The following is a 22,278-nucleotide window of genomic DNA, read 5'->3' on the forward strand; positions in this document are numbered from 1 at the left end:
GAATTAAATCATCTCTCAAAATAATTTATAAACCACTTTTTTTATTTTTGGCTTTGACTGACATTTTTAGTGACTTAGCCTGGGGAAAAGGTGGAGAACTTTTTTCATGTTCATGCAGAAGTGTACATATTGGCAAATTTATTATCTTCATTTGTGATATCACCCTCAATGAGCACACTCAAAGATGAGGACAGAGATTTGTCAATTTCCAAAAAAAAAAAAAAAAAAAGAACTCCCTCCTCTTCTGTGCCATATGCCAACAGTAGCCACATAAACAATATGGAAATAACACAACCCTGAAGACATCAATCATCCCTACAAGGGGTTGATTAAAACCTTGGAAGTTTTCTTCCTTCTGTTACACCTGGTGTCTGGAGGGAGTGCTATGTGATCTAGCTGACAATGACTAGAACTGGCGTGAAGGTAACTCAGCCCTGCCACTGTGTGACCTTCCACAGTTAGTTTCTATGCACCATCTGTGGAGCAGAACAGTAATGCTCGTCAGCTATGGACTTGACAAAGACATTCTCGCTCTCACTAACTTTGAGAAGCTTGGACACTCCCTTGTCAGCATAGGCACTGATATTTTTCACGCCTCTCTTGTAGAGCCTGAGGGACCACTCATTAGCAGACACCATCCCCTCTCAGCTTCATGCTGGGTATTTCCTAGACTAAAAAGACAGAGTACCCAGGGTCCAGCATTGGCCCGGCATGCAGCAAGTACTTAAAAATGCAGCTAAATGAATAAATACATAAATAAATCAGCACATCTTCTCTCCTGTGATACAGAGAAGCCTCAAATTTGAATGTGTCTCTGGTTGTGAGTTTCCTGGGGGCAGGACCAGCATCATAACGGCTGACTCCTTCTTGCCTCCCTTACATTTCACAGCCTAGCACATCCTTGGCCAAAGCAGACACTGAATAAACATTTATGGACTGAATGAGGGTCCTCTGACTCGGTAGATATTTCTATTCTGGCTTCATAATTCCCAACTGTGCAAGCACACAAAGGATTAATTATTACTCTAGAATAAGATTGGCCAAGCTATTGAACACAACTTTGCTGCACAGCCTGGCGAAGGGAAACAGAAGGTGATGTGCTCTAATAACAAACAGCCGGAGCTAGAGCTCAGCAAGGCCAAGTCAAGCCTCCCACTCTCTGCCATTACTCAGGTGGAGGAACCTGAGTAAATCAGGCCTTTCATGGGGCTTTCATTTTCCCCTCTCTGCAATTAGGGGTTTGGATTAGAAATACATGTGACAAGATTTGTTTATCCTTGTTATTAGTAGAAATTTATGAAGTGGACAAAGAACATCAAGACATAAGAAGACGGAGCTCAAAACCAAGTAATTTTATACATGACTTATCAATGTGGTAAAATTTCAATTACTTTACAACTTGTTTTGGCTTTTGAAGTACTATTAATAATTTATATCTTTGCCACAGTTTGATTAACAGCAGTGACACCTGTATTTGGCTAGTAGCGGCAAGACAGAATCAACAGGGTCTGTCATAAGAACTAGTTTTTTACATGAGAAAAATGAGTTTTGAATTGCTAAGAAATGCCTTCCCATTGGATAATGTGTTTTTTAATTCATATTCTCACATAGTGACTTCCAATCTTGGGCAACTGCTTAATACAACTGGACCTCTGATTTGTCCTCTACAAAACAAGCTGAACTGATAAGTGGTTCTCAGCGGGGGTAACTCTGCCCTCTTGGTCCTCTCCTCAGGGGAAACGTGGAAATGTCAGAAGGCAGTCGGGGCTGTCACAACTAAGCTGGAGGAGGTGCTACGGACCTGTAGTGGGCAGAGGCCAGGGATACTGCAGCTAAACATCCCACAGCGCACAGGACAGCCTCCTGAGAACAAAAACATTACCTGTTCATTATAGGGATTGAGAGAGAACTGAATTAGACTACTTCCAAACCCTCTAATATTAAAAAAAAAAATTATGAATCTAAACTGGTAAATGTGGAACAGCCAAAACTTCTTCCTAGGCTGTGGTTGTTCCGTGACAGTAGTCACAGCTACTCTGAGCTGAAACTTCTAAAAACTTGATAGACAACTTATTTGGATGGAAGCCTAATTTAAAACCATGTCTACTAGGCTTACACATTGTGCATCACACTGGTAATTGCTGTATAACTTTAGCCTCCACAGCTTCTTTTTCCTCACCATTTACTCCACAGCAATGGGCATTGTTTGTTTTGGACACAGAAGGCAGCAAACTCTGAAAAGACTGCCAATGATGTCCTCCTTGTCCTCAGCAGAAGAATAAAGTAGCCCTAAAGATTACTAATGACTGACTGCAGTAAAATGGCTGAGCACCCTCATTCACACAAGACACAAAGATGGCAACAGCCGGAAGCGAGGACACGTCTATACTGTACACAGGATCTCTGCACAAGACAGCGTGCTGACAGCTGCTAATTTACATGGGGTGCAGAATCCAGCAATGTGACTTACCCTATTATCTTTCTAAAAAGTACCAAGTATCCATGACATTCAATTAACAAAACAAATGAAATACACTCGTGGTCCTACACAGAAGTCTATCAACTTGAAAATCACCTATAAGCCTTGGATTTTTCCAAGTGCTCTTAGCAAAAAGATGTTCTCCCGCGGTGGTCAAGGCTTCTCAAATTCTGGGTCTCTTAGCCCTGACAATTCCTATTCTAAACCCAAATGGATGTGTTCAGCTGCCAGAGAAACATGCAGACATCTTCTGGAAAAAAAAATCAAAGCAAGCTCACAATTTAGAAGAAAAAGGAGAACAAAATCTTTGTTCTAACCATCCTCAGAAATTGAGTGCATAAAATATAGATTTGGAAGTGCTATCAGCAATAATTCTCCTTGATAATGTCTAGGACTAGAACTAAAGGGTATAATAATAGGGAATTAAATAATATTCTTTGCCATAAAGCAAAAAGAGAAGAACCTGTATATTCCTTTTGATATGTGACCATAATAATGATAAAAAAAAAAATTAGTGGCTGAAAGGTCAGTGCTTACCTTTTCAATCAAACTCAAAGTCTTAGCTAGTTACTCAACAGAATCCCAATGTGCTAATGATTTTGTGGAACTTCTTTGGTTTATGAGCCTGTCATTAATTGACTCAAAATCATTCAACTTTTATTTACTGGTCTTTGACATGTGTCAGGAAATTGCTAAACTTTAGAAAGATGTAGTGAACCGAATCCAAAAGTTTCCCTGGGAAACACAGAAGAGTAAGGCTCCACACTTCAGAGTGAAATAGCAGACAATAGCACATTGTGGAGGAAAGAGCAGGGGGGTGGGAGTGATCTAATTCTAGGGAGAATTGGAGGACTCTTGGAGCAGGAAAGTTCACAGCCACAAGAAAGGCAGGTACAAATGTACAAAAGTCCATAAGCGAGAGCAAACACTGTTCCCCCCGCCAATCACAGAAAGTAGTGTCCATAAGTTATACAAACTCTTAGACAACCGGTGGAAAAGACAGACTTGAACAATGGAGACACATGAAAAATTCCACAGAAACATGACAGAAAGCTTTAAAATGTCTAGATTCTAGGGGCGCCTGGGTGGCTCAGTGGGTTAAAGCCTCTGCCTTTGGCTCAGGCCCTGATCTCAGGGTCCTGGGATCAAGCCCTGCATCAGGCTCTCTGCTCAGCAGGGAGCCTGCTTCCCTTCCTCTCTCTGCCTGCCTCTCTGCCTACCTGTGATCTCTGTCTGTCAAATAAATAAATAAAATCTTAAAAAAAAATGTCTAGATTCTACCCAAATTTAGAGAATTCTAGCCTCCTGCACAAGTATTTGCCTTACAGAATCAGGGCCAGGCCCACAGCCCACTCCTCACACACAGATTTAATCAAGGAAACTTAAATGGACAGGTATCAGGGCAACAAGCTGGTATGTTTCCTGATATTCTCCATCTTAATAAGAAAAGCATTCATGATAAGAAAGACAAAATGATTAAACAGAATCACAGAGCTGACCCCACCAGTCAAAGTTGTAAAAAGGCAGCCCACAACTTCATCTGGTCTGCAAATACATTGTCTACCTTAGCAGAGTCCTAAAAAGTGTGAGCCAGTATTTTTAAGTAGGGAGGTTTCACATTTTTTTTAAATGCAGATTTCCAATCTGAGGTTTTTTGGTTGTTGGTGGTGTTGTGTGTGTTTTAATAACAACTACCCCTTTAGACCATATAAAACTACTCCCCACCGTTTGTACAGCACATAGTTTCTCCCTTCCCACAGTTCTGTACTGAAAGAACTTCCTAGAGTGGACAAGTACCTATGCCCAATTTTCAAAGGTGAGAAAACAGATGTGAAATCAAGGGTGCTTTGTGAGTTTTCTTCTATCTGTCTACTTCCCTTACCTGCTAGCCCCTTTTCATGTCCAAATTGGTGACCCTGGATTTAAGTCTTAACTCTATTTGCCAAAGACTGCCAAGTCAGTATACACATGAGACTTAACACAACCCACATCAACTTGTCATCCTAATATCAGCCTATACCCAGTAGGTCTTTCACTGGAAAAATGATCAAAGCAAAGCTATCAGGTCTGCTTCTCGCCAGTCTTCCTGCAGTTCATCCAGTTTCTCATGCGTGGTGAAATCCAGAAAGCCAAAGACAAGAGCATAGATGGTCAAGGGTTCATCTATGAACTGGGCCTTGAACTGGCATCAAGGTTAACTCAGATCCATTTACACAGACCTGGAAGCATGTCTATCATCTGCTCCACAGTTTTTCTTTAGAAAGAGATTACAACAATAATAATAACCAAAAGCAATTTTTTAAATGTCTCTCAAGAAAATCTCATCCTTAAGTCTGAGGTACCCACAAGAGAAGGAACCATGAAGGCAAGCAATGGTTTGTAGTTGCAGGACCAGAGAGCGTTTCGGGCCTTGGAGAGTCTCCCAGTGACAGGATCAGTACTGGGACATCACGGTAGAAGGAAACTGAGTAATAAAGGGTCCATGCAGTGCAGCCAGTATTTTAGACCTCCTTGCTCAGGACTGAAAATGCTGTCCCCAAAGCTGCTTGCCAGCAGGCTCTGAAACTATCCATATTTGGATGCATGTGCCCGTCTGCAGACAGACCGGCTATTCAAACTCAGGAGGTCCATTGGGTCTGGTGCGAGCTAAGCAGAATACAAAAAGCCTACAACCACAGAAGAGGGGAAAAGAAAGCCCATATCTGCTAAAATCCAAAAACATGGGTCCAGCACAGTGCTGGATAAATAACACATATCACAATGACATCCAGTTATCTCCCTAAAATATATTTTACGTGTGGTATGTCTTTCACTGGAAAAAATGGTCAAAGCAAAGTTACCAAGTCTGCTTCTTACTAATCTTCCCCATCTATTAAAATTCACCCAGTTTCTCATACTAAAGATCAAAAGAATAACATTGGATTACTTTCCCTTACCCTTTAACCTTATTTTCCCTTACCCTTTAACCTATCAGCAATTTTATAAATTCTACCATCAGAATATTCCTGAAGTCCTTTCATTTCTACCCATCTCCACCCCTAACTGCCTGGCACAAGCACCAGGATTCCCACCCGGACACCTGCAATAGTATCTTTTTTTTTTTTTTTTTTAAAGATTTGACAGAGATCACAGGTAGGCAGAGAGAGAACGGGAAGCAGGCTCCCTGCTAAGCAGAGAACCCGATGCGAGGCCTGATCCCAGGACCCCGGGATCATGACCTGAGCCGAAGGCAGAGGCTTAACCCGCTGAGCCACCCAGGCGCCCCCCTGCAATAGTATCTTTTTTTTTTTTAAAGATTTTATTTATTTATTTGACAGAGAGAAATCACAAGTAGGCAGAGAGGCAGGCAGAGAGAGAGGAGGAAGCAGGCTCCCCGCTGAGCAGAAAGCCCGATGTGGGGCTCGAACCCAGGACCTGGGATCATGACCTGAGCCGAAGGCAGCGGCTTAACCCACTGAGCCACCCAGGCGCCCCCCTGCAATAGTATCTTAATTGCTCTCGCCAGGTGCGCAATATTCTGTAGATGGCAGCCAGAGTGGGCCTCACTGGCTACAAAGCAGATCATGTCACGCTCTGCTCAGACTCTGCAAAGTCTTCTCATGGCAAGAAAGAATGCATGATCCTCAGCATGGCCTCCATGGGCAGGAAGGGGTCTCAACATGCTTTGGCATCAACAACCCCACCAACTGCTCTCCTAACCAGTTGGCACCTCTCCCTTCCTCCAGAGCACGAGCTCTTTCCCTCTCGGAGGGCTTCACACGTGTGCTTACCTCTGCCTGAATTTCTTTTTGCCCTGCTCCTACCTGGCTAGCAGCTACTCATCCTTAGAGAGAAATTTTGTGACCCACAAACCTTTATTAGGCACTCATGTTGGTCTTTCTCATAGTACACTTGAAGGTTTGCCCTTTTACACTTATTTGGGATGTTGCTTAATATCTGTCCCCTCACCTGCCTATACAGGCCAAGAAGGCAGGAGTTAAGTCTGTATCAGCCATCCCCATACACACAGCACACAGCTGACAGAGTGGATGCTAGAAAAAAATGCCTTGCCCCCATTTGAGTTCCTCAGCTCATTCCTCCCTCAAAAGGACAGGGAACAGGGGAACAATGATTTAATCTAAAAAGCTATCATAATCCTAAAAGCTATCATAATAGCTTACACACCAAAGCACAGTGTATGAAAATATTGCACTGTCCATCTGTCCTAGTTAAACATGTTCTCTGTAGCCAGTCACAGTGACAAAGATGCATGCACTTCTGCTCCACTGCCCACATCCCACATCTGATACTTTCCAAACAATTTATTAATCAATTATTAATTGTGGCAGCGACCACACTTTCATCATTTAAGATCCATCTTCAGAGGGGATGCATAAGCATTCTCTAGCTAGCTTCATTAAGAGTAACGCTTCACACATGAGCTGAAATCAATACAAAATGAAGAAAGTTTCAGCAGGTGATGCTGAGCTGTGGCCCTCCTGCAGTGACATCTTCCCTGAAAGGCACACACAGACTGGGGGAGTAGAGCAGTGACAACTGATGCAATTTTCCATCTCTACTATGGAAAACTTTTTTTTTTTATTTGCAAAATAAAACAGGGACAAATTCTTCTAAGGCACTTTTCTAAAAGGAAAAATGAGTGCAAATGCTTAAACAAAAGATAGTATTACCTGTGTGAACGAAGAGTTTCATTTCCCCCAATTATGTTCTAATTCATTGTTTTTGCTTTTATTTTGCTGAAATATAAGATAGCATCTATATTTATAGTACTTGCTGTAAGGGTATGTGAATAGTCCATTGGTTTTTTAATGAATCTAAATAGTTTTCACTTGGGAGTTATGTTCCTATAATAAACTATGTTCAAAATATGTTTACTAATACTACAAGGTGGAAATGCTTTGTAAACTACAAAACACTGTTCAAATTGAAGGGGGACATCTACATACCTAAAACAGAAACCAAAGGCTACAAACAGCTCTTACTGAAGCCTTACCACTGAGATCACCTCTTGCCAGCCAAGTTCAACCACACCTTCTCAGTTCGGTTTTTCATTAGCAACAGATGAGGCTTAACAGGGAGTTCCTGTGGAACTTCCTCCACTGGCTTCCCCGTTCCTGTGATGCCTGGTTTTCCTCCTCCTTCTGACCACCAGCTCACACTGACACCTTCACTGACTGGACCCCACAGTCACTGGACCTTCTCTCGTCCCCCGCCCACCACTGCGATAATGTATTCACACTGTCTCATGCTTTTTACTATCACCCCCATTCCAGCTGAGCATTTCCTAAATGGCTTTCTCCTTGCCTAACATCAGAGTTCCTCTCTCCAAACTCATCACTTCAGTGTCTCCTTCAATTCAGTATTTTAAACACTGAATTTATCCACTCCACCCTGCTCCCAAACCACCTACTGGGCTCTCCTGCTTATTTCCCCGTTTCAACAGCAACATTCTTTCCAAAATAAAAACACTGAAACAACGAACATTTTCCTAATTGTGATTTTCAAACTCTCCTTCAGCTCTAGAGAAAGGGAACCAAAGACACAGGTGAAGGAATGGGGTGGGGGCAGAGAAGCTGAGGCTCCTTTTGCTTCCTTGGTCAGACTGGGTGGCCTTGGCGATTCCCATACCCCCTTCTCCCCCAGTGGCTTCAGATCTCCCTCTTCTTCGCAGTAACAACTCCAGAGCTTTCCATCGGAAAATCTTCCTTCGTCATCAGAATGATGTTCCCTACTGCTGCTTTTATCATCCCAAGCCTCCGCTCAGCAGCCGCCTGCTCACACTGAATCCATATTCAGTCCCGCAAATATCTGCTGACTATGCACTTAACCACTTGTCAAGGACCATGCCAGACCCTGAAGGGTTATTATCATTTAAGTTAAAAGGCTAGAACTACAGTACAAACAATATTCTGAATAAAAAGAAGACTAAGGACCTGTTCATATCCTTACAGAATATGTGTTACTTAAAGATGGAAGCTAAATTGTGAAAAATATATAAAACTTTTTTGATGATTACCATTAATGGTGACTGTAGTTAATAACACTGTATTATATGAAAGTTGCTAAGACAACAGATCTTAGAAGTTCTCATCACAAGAAAAAAAAGTTGTAACTGTGTGGTGATGTATGTTAACTTGAATTATTGTCATAATCATTTCACAATACGTATGTCAAATCATCATTTCATACACCTAAAACTAATATGTCAATTTTATCTCAATTTTTAAAAATAAATAAACAGGAAACGGCAAAATCTAAAGCCTGGGCCATCAGGGAAAAAAAACTGTCTTTACATAGGCACTTATAGGTGAACCAGGAGAAGTAGGAGTCAAGGAACGGAAGTCTGTTGTGAAAATCAGGGACAACTTCGCAGAAGAAGAATTAAACTGGATCATGAAGAACAAAAGGTTTCTAGTTTGGGTGGATAGGGGCTGGTGGGAAGAGCATGCACAACCATATTTCCCAATGTGGACACTGCAAACAATTTTTCTTAGTCCTAAACAAATCATAATTATCCCTTTTGAGGCATGAAACTCCCTTCTCCTTCCTAGGCCCCCAATCTCTTTGGCCTTCACCTTGTCAATCTGTGGAAGAAACATTCCTCAAGACTCAGCCCAAGGCCCAACTCTGTGTTCTTTTCTAATCACTCGAGACCCCAAAGACCCTCTCCTTGCCAGACCCTCTGACGCCCATCTGTTTCAGACTAACAGCATTTTATTTTAGATTGTTTTAGTCTCAAATCCCATTTACTAGTTCCTGTATATCATCTTGTTCACAAACATGTGATGTGCATGTTTGATCTCCCAACACATTAAAAGCTCAAGTTTAGTGGTTTGTCATACAAATGTATGAACATACATAGTAAATTACCTAGTAAATGGTTTATTGTGCAAATGACAACTGAATTTTTTAAGAGAAGTAAAGATGAATTAGAAGTGTAATTTTAGATACAAATCACACAGTACTGCAATGAAATATGTTGGGAGATGGTAGAGCTCACCTAAAATCCTTGTGATGAACCTAAAAGCACAATTCTCTTACAGTAAAAGTTAAGAGTTTCTTAGTTTTCCTTAATTCTATCTTCACCAGATCATCCTCCCACCAATATCCCTTCTCAGAAAACAGACTGAGATGTCATCGAAGAGGTAGACCCATATTGTCCTAAAAAGCACTGAAAAAAGAATTCCAAAGTCAAGGGCTACCTCCCATACAAACTCATGTACCTCACAGTATGAGAGCATAATCAATTGCAGTTTTAAGCTCATCTTTCCTATTTAACAATCACACCCCATGCGGGTAGAGCAGAATCCGATCCACTTGGATGCTCCTGAAATCTCTCCTCTTTCAAAACCCTTTCTCCCAATTCTAGGGTATCCTGAGGAGAAACCGAAGTTGGCATTTTCAGTATCTTGCCAAGAGCTAAATGCATTCAAAATCTATTACCGAACATCAAGAACAAACTCCACCTGTTTGTCACTTTCACCTTTTTGGAATTAAGGGGACTAGAAGACACCTGGAGACTCCACCACACTTATTTAAGCAAAGGACTGAAACTGGAGGCTGCCCCGAGCAACTTCCGGAAACAGTTCCAACAGTGTGATCCAGGAGACAATGCCACTTTGGTCCTGGAGACCAAATAACCCTGAAGGGTGAGTGGTGGGCATGGAAACACCGCAGCAGAGCAGGTCACAGTGACCAGACTGACTTCATGGAGTAATCACACGCAAGAGTCTCAACAATAACAATGTCCAGACCTTCCTTTTATTTAGCTTCCACCTCCAGGCATGGACAGATTAAGACTACGCCTCTAAGTGGATAAAGGCATATATAAAATAAAGTACATCCTGTGGACTTTAATCAGGGACTACAGGATATAAAAGGCGGGGCACCAAACCCACCCGAATTCTCCCACCTGGAGAAAAGGGTTACACCAATCCCGCACGTAACTGCGGCCGCCCCAGGTGTACCCAGGTCCACTAGCCTCCCCCTCCGCCCACCTCAGGCAGAGAGGGCGAGGGAGACCTGGCCCGCGCGCCCCCGCGCAGTTCCGGGGTTGGGGGCGGGGAGTGGGGGGGGGCGTCGAGCTAGTTAAACTGCCACATACTGGCTAAGCGTGCCCCAGCGCGGACTTGCTCCGCTCCCGCCCCAGGCTGGGCAGAACTTAGAGACTAGGACCAGGGACGAAAAGGGGGTGGAGTAAGGAAGCGCCCGCGGGGGTCTTAGCCGCAGCCGAGTCCCGGCACACACGACAGTGGTCAGCGGAGAACGGGGAGGCCGGGGACGCCCGCCCCGAGAGAAAACAAAAGCCAAACGCCCACCGCCTGGCGCCCAGTGGCCTGAGGCCGGCTTGGGATCTCCGGGAGTCCCACCCCGGACCCTCGTCCCGCGGCCCTGGGCTGCGCCGGCGCCTCCCCGCCCAGGTAACGGCGCCGACACCCCCGGCCCAGGTGGCCCCTGCGCCGGGAGCGGGTCGGTGCGGGGCCACGCCACGCCCGTCCGAAGTGGGCGACAAGTGGGGCAGCGCCTCGCGCGGGAAGCCCGGCGCGCGACCAGCGGCGAAAGAGAAAGAGAAAGAGCCGGCTCCGAGCGGAGGCGACTCCTAACCGCCACCGCCCCCTGGCCCGGCCTCGCCGCGGGCGACGCGCACGCCCCTCGGTCGGGCGCGGGGCCCGGGGCCATCCCTGGCGGTGGCGGCCGTGGGCGCTCACGCGGTCCCCCGACCACACGGCTCGGGTGGCGGCGGCGTCCTTACCCCAGCAGAGCCGGGCAGCCCGCAACGCCGACTCGGCGACAGACCGGCGGGGCGCGAGCCGGAGCGGCGAGGCTTGGCCGGCCCAGGCTGCGGCGCCTCTGGCCCCGCGGTGCCGGGCGGGAGGGGCGCGAGGGTGCACGCGCCGGGTGGGGGCGCGGGAGCCTCCCCTGCCGGCCCCGCGCGCATGCTCCCGCCGCACCTGCCTCGCTCCGGGTTCCGCTCTCCCCGGAGCGCAGTGGACGCGGGGCGGCCGTTTGGGCTTTCACGTGGGAGGGAGGTGGCTGCGGCTTTCTCTTCACGTGCGGCTTTCTCTTATTTGCTCCCTGGGAAGGAGTCCCCCAAATCTTGGCTATTTCCTGCCTGGCCTCCTCCCGCTCGCGCAGTGGTGTCCCGGGGCGCTCATCCCTGCCTCATCCCAGCTCTGAGGGTTCACCTTCCAAATGCTCTCTTTCGCCTCTGGATTCCTCTCCGTCTTTCTGCTCCTTCCGATTTTGCAACCTCGTCTCCGATGCCCCTTTCCCGCTCTCGACTTTGCTACACACCAGACGGCGGATACCATTTCAAAATAAAAGGATACTCTTTTCAGGTGGCGAGAACAAATGTTGACTAGCCCTGTTCTAGCTGCTTGAGACTGAATAGGAAGCAGGAACTGAAGAGTTCCTGCCCTCATGGAACTTCTAGTCTTAGTGATTAGCGTTAGGCTTTCACAAAGCATTGCGCCGATTTGGAGAGAAATTTATTAAATCATTTATTTTGGCTTATATTGGCTTATATTTAACAGTAGCTGGCAATCGAAGACTATATTTTGTGACTTTTTTAACTAGGGTTTTTTTTTTTAATTATTTATTTGACAGAGAGAGATCACATGTAGGCAGAGAGGCAGGCAGAGAGAGGGCCGGGAGCAGGCTCCCTGCTGAGCAGGAGAGCCCAATGCGGGACTCGATCCCAGGACCCTGAGATCATGACCTGAGCTGAAGGCAGAGGCTTAACCCTCTGAGCTACCCAGGCGCCCCCATATTTTGTGACTTTTAAATGTAATTTTCTTTCATGAAGGTGTCTTGTATAAAAATTCTAATATGCAAATAATAGCCGTTAGGTACAATATATATATTAGTTTGTTGAGTCCAGCAAGAAATGCGGTAATTTAACATGATTAACAATAATAATTTACAAAATGATATTTTGCTTTGTTGTTGACTACCATAAACGAACACCTGAAACTGTTTTGTTTTTCAGGCGAGACTGGTGCCTTGGTTACAAACATAATTTAGTTGTCACGGAAAAGAGAAATATAAAACCCTTTGCTAATGCAGTTTTCGTTTTGGGAATCATGATTATAGAAATTTACAAGTACACACACACACAAACTGGGTTCTATGCTCTAATCAGTTGAAAAGATTTTGGGCAAAGAGAAAAAGAAAAGGAAGCAGAGGGCATCCGTATAGAGAGAGCATTTAAAACAGCTGTTGAGGGCGCCTGGGTGGCTCGGTGGGTTAAGCCTCTGCCTTCAGCTCAGGTCATGGCCTCAGGGTCCTGGGATAAGCCTCTGCCTTCAGCTCAGGTCATGGCCTCAGGGTCCTAGGATTGAGGCCCGCATAGGGCTCTCTGCTCGGCAGGCGGCTTGCTTCCCCTCTCTCTCTGCCTGCCTCTCTGCCTACTTGTGATCTCTCTCTCTGTGTGTGTCAAATAAATAAAATCTTAAAAAAAAAAAAAAAAACAGCTGTTGAAGTAGTGAACTTTTTTCATCCCATTTACCATGTTTATGCTAAAGACTTTATAGAGTTATGATATATTTCTGTGACAACAGGCACACATCAGGAAACTATCTTGACATACTTACTCACCTGACTGCATGAAATTAGAATGGAATCCAGAGGATGAATGAGAGTTCCCCCTCCCTCTGCTACCTTTGGGAGCACAGACAACAATTTTGGCAAAGGACAAGTGTTCTGATTACTGCAGTGTAACCGTGGTCTCTCCCAACAGTGTATATCATTAAAGACACAAAATCTTAGTGATATAAATGTCAAAATGTTCCCAGCACGGAAAGAGTTAAAAGCACTTCTGGTTCCACCCGTACCTTAGACAAATCGATGTTAATATTACACAAAATCAAAGAAAGCTGGATTGAAATCCAAATAGAGTGAATTTATATCACCTTGTCTTCGTTTTTTTTTTTGAGGAAACAGTTATGTTTATTGAATATATTTGGCTTGCTTTGATGAAAACGGAAACACTGTTTTCATGGGCAAGGTTTAAGTGAGAGGAAGAATGCGCCAATGAGACAGGTGACACAGGCAGAGAACCTCATCCTGGGTTACTTATATGTAAATCTATGGGTGCATGGTGCTGACAACCACATATGATTATATTCAAAGAAGCTGACATCTGTTTTAAACAATACTGTTATTCAAATTATATGGAAATATAAGCAGTGTAAGCATTGGTACACTTATTACAGAATTTTTGAAAAGCTGTTGTAGTAAACCCCTTTTATTTGAACAGCTGCCCATTAAAATGAAATAGCCACATTGTTGAGTATTGCAATGTTACCAACAGTCGTTGTGAACAATGGGGTTTAGAACACTGATGGTTCCTAGGCATTTTTTTATTTATAACTCAGTTGAATCTAACTAAGTGGCAAAGTTAACGTTGACCAGAGAGGTAAGGATGGCTTATTGTTAGATAGGAATCACTGGTGGCAGAAGAGCCCCTTTAGGCATGTCATCAAGACATAACAGTGAGTCATGGCAGTTCTAGAATGTTTACCTCATGGGTGAAAATGAAAACTCCTCCTTTACTGAGATAGTGATGGTCTTTATTTAAACAACACTCCATTTTAGGGGCGCCTGGCTGGCTCAGTGGTCTAAGCCTCTGCCTTCGGCTCAGGTCATGATCTGAGGGTCCTGGGATCCAGCCCAGCATCAAGCCCCCACTGAACCCTGCATTGGACTCTCGCTCAGCAGGGAGCCTGCTTCCCCCCCTTACTTTCCCCCTCCCCCCCAACGGCCTGCCTCTCTGCCTACTTGTGATCTGTCAAATAAATAAATCTTTAAAAAAAACCTCCATTTTAAAATTTGCTAAATTTATTTACTTTTTTCTAATTGGGGATTTATTTTATTTGTCAGTATTGTATACATGTTATTTTTATATGTATATATGCTATTTTAAGTAGAATTAAATTACATTGCTTTATTATTTGATCAATAACGGTATTGCCCATTGACACAAAAGTGTTTTTAAAATTCATGATTGTTTCCTAGCATATACTTAGGACCATTTGGGAATTAAGTAAATACCTTTATACACTTCTGTATAATTGAAGAGAGTTTATCTTAACAGCATTCTATGCTTACTCCACAAATTGTCCATTGCAGCTAAAATCATTTCACTGGTCGCCATTTATCATCAATTATTATCCTCAAGTTTATTTTCATGTTAATGCCATTGTTAATAATTTTACTCACACCACACCACATTTTCTCTGTTACAGCAATGTTTTCCTAAGTAGGCTGTCCAATTTTAAGCTTTCTTAATGAGTTGAGCTATGATAATTATACAGAGTTCTGCGTAAGTATAAATACTGGTTCAGACAGAAATGTAAATAATATTGAAGAATTAAAGCTAATTTCAGATGATACTAAAAAGCTTCATAAATAAAACAATATGGACATTATACAATTTTGAATTAAAGACTTAAAATTTATATAGAAATCTATTTTTACACTTGTACTTTTTTTTTGGTAGAACAGAGCTCTCATAAAATAGCATAAAAACCCCTTTTCCAGGTACACTCCCTTGAATTTTTAAAAATCCAACTTCTACACAATCTTTCTGATGATATTTAAAATCTGTGTAAACTGAACAAGATAAGGATCCTTACATCAATAGGCAAACTTCAATTTCCACTACAACCATACTGAATGAACTAATAGGATTTGAAGAAAGGCCTGAAAACAGAAGGCAAGCAAGGAATCCCTTTAATCGCATTTTCAAAGATATTGATGACACAACCATACCATCTCCAAGGTGAGAGATCTGGAAAAAGAAAAATGGAAAATTCAGAGTAGGCAATTCATACTTTCTTTAAAAGATATATGCCCCCCCCTTGGGGCGCCTGGGTGGCTCAGTGGGTTAGGCCGCTGCCTTCGGCTCGGGTCATGATCTTGGAGTCCTGGGATCGAGCCCCGCATCAGGCTCTCTGCTCTCTCGGGGAGCCTGCTTCCTCCTCTCTCTCTCTGCCTGCCTCTCTGCCTGCTTGTGATCCCTCTGTCAAAAAAAAGAAAAGAAAAGAAAAAGATATATGCCCCCAAATAACAGTGGCTAGACATGCATTCTCTAAGAAATAACAGGTGGGATGATATGTAGAACACATGGCAGGTGTCGGGAAAGACGGTTCTTATTCCTGCCTCTGCCATTGATCCATCATGGAAGAAGCCACCTGGCTACAGAGGGTATGTCTCATGGCAGAGTACTTCCTTTCGAAATCACCAAGTTTAGGGTCTGGGTCTAGTTCTTAATATTGTAGGTCCAGGGGGCACCTGGGTGGCTCAGAGGGTTAAGCCTCTGCCTTCGGCTCAGGTCATGATCTCAGGGTCTTGGGATCGAGCCCCACAACGGGCTCCCTGCTCAGCAGGGAGCCTGCTTCCTCCTCTCTCTGCCTGCCTCTCTGCCTACTTGTGATCTCTGTCTGTCAAATAAATAAAATCTTAACAAAAAAAATATTATGGGTCCAGAAATCTGAGTCTGTTAATTCTCCCAGAAGTGACTGGGCTAAGGCGACCAGCTAAAAACAAGAATACCAATGAAACTGGCAGATATAAATGCCAAAAAGATGGATGTTTGGGGGTCAGCACACTCCCACCACCACCACATTCCCACCACCGTGGCGGTGGTGGGCATCCTATCTTGCCTACAAAGGAAGGCAAGTTAGTTAAGGCAATGCCCAATGGCCATGAAATCAAAACAAGGTAAGCCGGCTCTTCGTGGGTAGTGTCGACAAGTGACCGCTGTCTGATAGAACCATTCTCTTAAAGGGACGTCTCCAGCCAAGATGCCCAAAGTCTGTGTCAGCTGGATATGATGCTCTTCGTTGAGGTCCATTTTCCTTTTGCATTCCAATCCTTGGGATATTCCGGGTCACCTTGACTGGATTTGGGTGCTTTAAAAAACTCCATCAGCAGCGCATTTACAAACCATCTTCTGTGACGGCTGGTACTGCAGAATAATTCACTGATTTATTTTTTCCTTTCAACCCTCTGCAAAGATGACTTTTTCTTAAGTTTCTCTTGACCCAATCCCCAAATTCCAAAAGTATCAATGATCCCTTCCATACTAACTGTTTAAATAAAAGTGTGTTTGAATTATTTACATTTAGTTTCCCTATTTTATTAAAACTTTAACCAAAATCGGGGCGCCTGGGTGGCTCAGTGGGTTAAACCCTCTGCCTTCAGCTCAGGTCATGATCCCAGAGTCCTGGGAGCCCCATATCGGGCTCTCTGTTCAGCAGGGAGCCTGCTTCCTCCTCTCTCTCTCTCTCTCTGTCTGCCTCTCTGCCTAATTGTGATCTCTATCAAATAAATAAATAAAATGAAATTAAATAAAACTTTAACCAAAATTAAAAGGTCAGGGTTTTTGTTTAGTACATTATCTTAACATCAATGATTCCATGAAAAAATACAGAGTCCACTTTTTCTGGACTGAATATGCCTGTATTCTTTTTCATTATAATACCTCCAATACAAATTCTTCAATTCTTCAAGTATGAATCAACCTAAAACTATGAAAGTGACATTTGCTTGAAGAAATAAAAAGACTTTATCCATTCTCATAGGAAAAAAAGATGCATGTTTCTTTAGACTTTCAGTTACCAAGTGAATACCTTGAACTTAAATATTGTGTATTGTTTCTGGATTGAAGACAGTTGATTACTCTGTATTACTGAACTAGTAATATTACCCAGAAAATAAGGTTTTTAATCTATCTATATCCCTGAATGGAACAAGGCTCACCAGTTTGGTCTAGTTGAGCCAACAACATAAAATATAAGAATAAGGAAGTTGTTGCTAAGTAATTTTAAGGCTTCTATTTCAGTACTAAACTTCTCAGCGATTCATGACATCCTTGAAACACCCCCCTCATTGACCTTCAGATACTTCCCTACTCCATCTAAACAGGAAAAAAAACCTTCTTTGTGAGTGTGGTGGATTAATTAAATTAATGTCTTCAATTATAGATGGCCCAGGACTTTGGTTTGACTTGGGATTTTTCAACTTTACAATGGTGTGCTAAAAGCCACACTCATCCAGTGGAAACTATACTTCAAATACTCCAGGCTGGTAATGTACTGGAAGATTCTCCTTAGTGATGCTGGTCAGCAGCTGTAGCTCACAGGCAGCCGTACCATCACAAGGGTAAACAACCAATATACAGAAAACCATTCTGTCCCCATACAACCACTGTTTTTCATTTTTAGTACAGTATTCAATTTAGTACAGTATTCAATACATTACATGAGATATTCAAAGCTTGATTATAAAGTAGACGTTGTGTTAGATGAGTTTACTCAACTGTAGGCTAACATTACGTGTTCTGAACACGTGTAAGGTAGGCTAGGTTGAGCTGTGATGTTCAGTGGATTAGGTGTATTAAATGCATTTTCTACTTACAATATTTTCAATTTAGGATAGGTTTATCAGGATGTAACTCCATCCTAAATCGAGGAAAATCTGTAGTGGCCTACCTTTATCCATCCCCCTTACAATGTAACTTTGTATTTGTTTCCATCATGAAGCAGCAACAATCCCCCACTGCTTGCATCAGGGAGGTCTTGTGACTTACTTAGGCCAATGGAATATGATGTAGTGACAGCGAGCCTGTTCCAAGCCTAGCCCTCAAAAACTCTGTGGGCCTTATTTCTGTCTTGCTCCTATGTGATCACCCTGAAATTAAGGGCTCCTGCTAGGGAATGGGACAGAGTCCAGTTGTTGCATTTCAGGCCCTAGATGTGTGAAAGAGCATATAATGCTCAGCCAACCCACCAGCTAACCACGATGCATGAATGAGTGATCCCAACAAGACCAGCTGAGCCAAGATCAGCAGAGCCATCAGCCAACCTATACACTCATGACAAATGATAAATAAATCTCCAAGTGTTGGGCTGCTTCTTTATGCAACAACAATCATGTGATACAAAGGGTTTATTTATTAAAGTATTAATGTAATTTTTTCCTTGTGGAGCAAATTCAGTAACTACCTAAGTGTTCTGTTCCCCTAAAATTGTTGATTTCAGGGACGAATGCAGCTGTTTGTGTTTTTGCACAAATGTGGGTCAGCGTATAAATCATCATCAGGGGCGCCTGCGTGGCTCAGGGGGTTAAAGCCTCTGCCTTCGGCTCAGGTCATGATCCCAGGGTCCTGGGATCGAGCCCCACATCGAGCTCTCTGCTCAGCGGGGAGCCTGCTTCCCCCCTCTCTCTGCCTCTGCCTCTCTGTCTGCTTGTGATCTCTGCCTGTCAAATAAATAAATAAAATCTTAAATCATCATCACTCTCCTTTAAATTTCTTCCTTGTTCAGCCATTCTGCCCTCCTTATTAATTCTCCCCCCTCAATTTACACAGAGGCTTAAGTGTTTCATCCTGAGGGATAGCAACCGAAGCCTTCCCTTGACTTTGTCTCCCTCATTGATAGCTCTACTTCCCTCTCCCCTTAGTAACCAAAGTCCTATAAAAATCTATGTATAATTCATACTTACACTTTAACTCCATCAAGCCTGAAGTCTACTCCAGAACTCCGCTGAAATGGTTCTCCTAAAGGTCATAAATGGCCCTATAATTTGTCCCAGTTCATGTCATCATCTGGTTATTTACCTGCTGGACTCCCCTGTACTTCTAACAACACTGAGCCTACTCACCTCCTTTGGCCTTGGTTAGAGACAAAACCCATGGAGGTCGCTTAGAAAAAAAGCAATTTTATCAGGCAGAATCAGAGGTATTTCTAGAATCAAAGTTGGGAAGAACAGCTTGACTCTCCGGGGTCAGGTCCTTATCACTCCAGGTGATACTCTGGTCTCTTGAATCTCTGGTCTCTCAAGTCTCTCCTGCTCTCTGGACATGTGGTGTCTTTCTCCGTCTCAGCAGATACCCAACCACCCCAGGCCCAGCTTCATATCACTTCCAGTTCAAGCGCCTGACAGAATGATCCCCTTTGCTGGATGCTAGTTCCTCCTTCCTGGGAGGGAAAGATTAATTGGCCCAGATTGACTCAAGTGTCTACTCTTAACTTCTAAGTGGTCAGCATACATATTCAAAAGGTTATAGATGCCCACACCTGATGTGTTGTTGTAAGGGATAGGCAGATGCCCCAAGTGTTGTCCCCTCTCAGAAGCTTCAAAAACCCTTCATGACTATCCTTGGTCCATATTTCCAAGTCCAGATGTTACTCGAAAGGCTTCAAGGTCACCACGCTTTACCCCACATAGCACAACCAGCTCCATCTCCCACTCTCTTGCTGAAAACAAGATACTCCCTGTTCTCAGAATGGCTGCAAGTTTTGTCAAGTTGCCCAGAAGCCTTATCCGGGAGCCCTCTTCTATCAAGGCTTTTCTGAATATTAAAATACGATGTACCTTTGAGGATTCAACACTTAATGAAATCTCTCCCATGAATCATTTATCAACTGTATTCCCTTATTTTTTTTCTTTCTCCTACATACCTATAGCATTTTGTTTATACGTCTATATTGCATTTATATTATTTTGGTTTTAACTGTAATTACTTATTAGTTTACATATAGAGAACTATGGTTCTGAGAACTATGGTTTTCTGAAGAAGAGAAACCATCTCTCTTTTAACTTAGTGTTTATGTTTTTAATTATCTGTGGGATTTTACTTTTACTTTTTGTCCTTTTCGACAAATTTTTTTTTTTAGAAAATGTAGGAGGTAATGCAATTAACACCCATGCATCCACCAATTAGAAAGACTATCAGTTCACACTTTATACTTGACGCGTTTCAAGAAGTAAGACATAATATTTAAAGTTAAATTCTTTTCTCATCTCTTCCTTCCTCTCTTGCTGTCTGTTTTTGCAGAGACAACAACTGTTAGGATGAATTTGGTGCATCCTTTACTATAAGCCTTTATCCTTCTGATTTTTTAATTTTCTTTGAAAGAAATCCTTCCTTACTCTGAGTTATAAAAGATTATATTATTTCTCGAATACTTTTTAATCGCCGTGTATTAGTTAGGGCCTCAAGTACTTATGAACTTGTAGGGGATACAAGGCAGCCTTAATTTGCTCCTAACTCTAATAAGGAAGCTTCTAAAGTTACCGTGTTTACTGTAGTCTCCTGCAGAGATCCTTTTTCAGGTTAAAGAAGTTCCAATATCTCTTGTTACTAAGTGTTTTTGTTTGTTTTTGTTTACATGAACAAGTTTGGATATTGTCAGATGCCCATTCAATTTCTAATGAGATGGTCACTGTTTTTCCCTTTTGTAATGACTTCTTTCATATATTTGATTCCTTTATTTCTTGGGGGGGGAATCTTAGCCATGCTTATTTCAAAGTTATTTTGATGTTGTTTTCCTGTTTGTACCTTAATGCCTGTAAATTCCTCTTCCTATTTTGGTTTGTTGCCTGTTTTTCTCAGTGTCAGTTATCGTTGGAGTCTTCGAGTAGAGATGTGTTTTCTCCCCTTCCTCTCTCCACTGCCCTCCATTTTCTGCCTCCACCTGGTCCTCACCTTCTTGTCCAGGTTCAGGGCTTGTCCTGGCAGTGCTAGACTTCCAGCCTATGGTGATACTGAGGGTCTAGTTGGGGAGAAATTTGGCCTAGGTCCTAAACTTTCCTCTCTCTGGCTGCACTGCCAGAAGCCCGCAGAAGTATCTGATTTCTGGCTCCTTTATGGAGCCAGGTGAGAGTACCTGACCCCAGTTTTAGATACTGAGTCTTGCTCCAGTCCTCCATCTGGCATGAAATGCTTTTTTGAGAGGAATGGACCTGCATTTGTCTCTGATAGTTTAGCCCCTGCAGTCCACTGTGTGTCTCTCTGTGTTTGTATGTTTCTAAACCATGGGAATGAATGCCTTGTCATTTTAATTTGTTTCAGTGGCTTTGTTTGGATCAGGATAGGGAGTTCAGAGAGGAACTCAGTAACTTCTCCACGTTTCCATGTCTAATTTAACTTTATATCCCTCTCAGGACCTTGCACAGTTCTTTGCACATTATATGCTCAAAAAGTTTCTGGAAAAAAAAAACCACTGCACCCTGTTCCAGGGCAAGCTGGGTGAGTGCTCATCAGAAACGAGCTGTGGAGGAAATTCATTCATCAATACAGGCTTGACCTAGATGAAATTTATTAAGCATTTCTGTGTTGGAGATTCCAAGATTTCACGCCTGTTTACATGAATAGAGTGGCTCTGAAGATAGGCACATTCAAACAATTACCAGAAAAGATGATTACCAACTGCTCGATATATACCTGAGGATGGTATGGGAGGTACTATGGCTAAAATTTAACCCCAAGGGACCTATGTGATATTTCGTATATGTTTTCAATATTCTGCTTCAGATTTTTCTTTTTCTGCCTATCTTCACAATCATTGTTATGGTGAAATGTAACATGTAACATGTAACATGTAACGTGTGAAATGCAAGCAACTAGCCTGTTTGTCTGGGCTTATAGTCTACTCTTTAATCCCTGTTATTTCCTAAGCTAACGCCCACCTCCCTTCCACCTCTTAGTTCCTTTTCCTTTAGTTCTTGCTCTATTTAGTGCCAACTCTTTGGACTCTGGCATATGGAATGACTCGGGTGCTATTAAGTAGAGCTTTGGATATGCAACTTGATAAACCTCCATCTTCCAAAAAAAAAAAAAAAATCCATACAATTGCTCTTTTTAACTCTTACCTTGGGTCCCAACTCAGCACCTAGGTGTGACACCCTGGTTTCTGTTCTAAGTTCCAATGCACAGGCTTGTTCTCTTTTCTCATCTTTCTTCCAAAGGCTCTAATTAAACCTGGAAATGGACCACCACCACAATAAATGAA

At 42.9% G+C, this 22,278-nt stretch overlaps 1 protein-coding gene across 5 annotated transcripts in view; it reads right to left on the reverse strand.

Moving 5' to 3' along the window:
• Window positions 1-11,728, reverse strand: part of L3MBTL4 (L3MBTL histone methyl-lysine binding protein 4) — a 465,624-nt gene extending 453,896 nt beyond the window's left edge. For 2 of the 5 annotated variants that reach the window (XM_047697683.1, XM_047697681.1), the window contains exons 1-2: window positions 11,232-11,414; window positions 1,802-1,863 (exon numbers count right to left, since the gene is read on the reverse strand). The gene's annotated coding sequence lies outside the window, so the exon portion shown is untranslated. Of the gene's footprint in view, window positions 1-1,801; window positions 1,864-11,231; window positions 11,417-11,664 lie in introns of those variants that run through there. The other 3 variants (XM_047697684.1, XM_047697687.1, XM_047697686.1) reach the window with 3 other exon arrangements.
• Window positions 11,729-22,278: the final 10,550 nt, after the last annotated feature.

This window comes from Lutra lutra, chromosome 12 (assembly GCF_902655055.1).
Source record: "Lutra lutra chromosome 12, mLutLut1.2, whole genome shotgun sequence".
NCBI classification, from domain to species: Eukaryota; Metazoa; Chordata; class Mammalia; order Carnivora; family Mustelidae; genus Lutra; species Lutra lutra.